Raw genomic sequence first — 1,861 nt, forward strand, 5'->3', positions numbered from 1 at the left:
TGGTAGTGGGGTGGTAGATACCTAGTCTCCATTATGGCTCTAATCTGATAGTGGTAGTGGGGTGGTAGATGCCTAGTGCCTTTATGGCTCTAATCTGATAGTGGTAGTGGGATGGTAGATGCCAAGTGCCCTTATGGCTCTAATCTTATAGAGGTAGTGGGGTGGTAGATACCTAGTCTCCATTATGGCTCTAATCTGATAGAGGTAGTGGGGTGGTAGATACCTAGTCTCCATTATGGCTCTAATCTGGTAGTGGTGTGGTAGATACCTAGTCTCCATTATGGCTCTAATCTGGTAGTGGTAGTGGGGTGGTAGATACCTAGTGCCTTTATGGCTCTAATCTGATAGTGGTAGTGGGGTGGTAGATGCCTAGTGCCCTTATGGCTCTAATCTGATAGTGGTAGTGGGGTGGTAGAGACCTAGTCTCCATTATGGCTCTAATCTGATAGTGGTAGTGGGGTGGTAGATGCCTAGTGCCTTTATGGCTCTAATCTGATAGTGGTAGTGGGGTGAAAGATGCCTAATGCCCTTATGGCTCTAATCTGATAGTGGTAGTGGGGTGGTAGATACCTAGTTTCCATTATGGCTCTAATCTGATAGTGGTAGTGGGGTGGTAGATGTCTAGTGCCCTTATGGCTCTAATCTGATAGTGGTAGCGGGGTGGTAGATGCCTAGTGCCCTTATGGCTCTAATCTGATAGTGGTAGCGGGGTGGTAGATGCCTAGTGCCCATTATGGCTCTAATCTGATAGTGGTAGTGTGGTAGTAGATACCTAGTGCCCTTATGGCTCTAATCTGATAGTGGTAGTGGGGTGGTAGATACCTAGTCTCCATTATGGCTCTAATCTGGTAGTGGTAGTGGGGTTGTAGATACCTAGTCTCCATTATGGCTCTAATTTGGTAGTGGTAGTGGGGTGGTAGATGTCTAGTGCCCTTATGGCTCTAATCTGGTAGTGGTAGTGGGGTGGAAGATACCTAGTCTCCATTATGGCTCTAATCTGATAGTGGTAGTGGTGTGGTAGATACCTAGTCTCCATTATGGCTCTAATCTGGTCGTGGTAGTGGTGTGGTAGATACCTAGTCTCCATTATGGCTCTAATCTGGTAGTGGTAGTGGGGTGGTAGATACCTAGTCTCCATTATGGCTCTAATCTGATAGTGGTAGTGGGGTGGTAGATACCTAGTCTCCATTATGGCTCTAATCTGATAGTGGTAGAGGGGTGGTAGATGCCTAGTGACTTTATGGCTCTAATCTGATAGTGGTAGTGGGGTGGTAGATGCCTATGCCCTTGTGGCTCTAATCTGATAGTGGTAGTGGGGTGGTAGATACCTAGTCTCCATTATGGCTCTAATCTGATAGTGGTAGTGGGGTGGTAGATACCTAGTCTCCATTATGGCTCTAATCTGATAGCGGTAGTGGGGTGGTAGATGCCTAGTGCCCTTATGGCTCTAATCTGATAGTGGTAGCGGGGTGGTAGATGCCTAGTGCCCTTATTGCTTTAATCTGATAGTGGTTGTTTGGTGGTAGATGCCTAATGCCCTTATGGCTCTAATCTGATAGTGGTAGTGGGGTGGTAGATGTCTAGTGCCCTTATTGCTCTAGTCTCTGATAGTGGTAGCGGGGTGGTAGATGCCTAGTGCCCTTATGGCTCTAATCTGATAGTGGTAGTGTGGTGGTAGATACCTAGTGCCCTTATGGCTCTAATCTGATAGTGGTAGTGGGGTGGTAGATACCTAGTCTCCATTATGGCTCTAATCTGGTAGTGGTAGTGGGGTTGTAGATACCTAGTCTCCATTATGGCTCTAATTTGGTAGTGGTAGTGGGGTGGTAGATACCTAGTCTCCAGTATGGCTCTAATCTGG

The sequence above is a fragment of the Salvelinus alpinus genome, chromosome 3 (genome assembly GCF_045679555.1).
Source record: "Salvelinus alpinus chromosome 3, SLU_Salpinus.1, whole genome shotgun sequence".
Classification (NCBI taxonomy): Eukaryota; Metazoa; Chordata; class Actinopteri; order Salmoniformes; family Salmonidae; genus Salvelinus; species Salvelinus alpinus.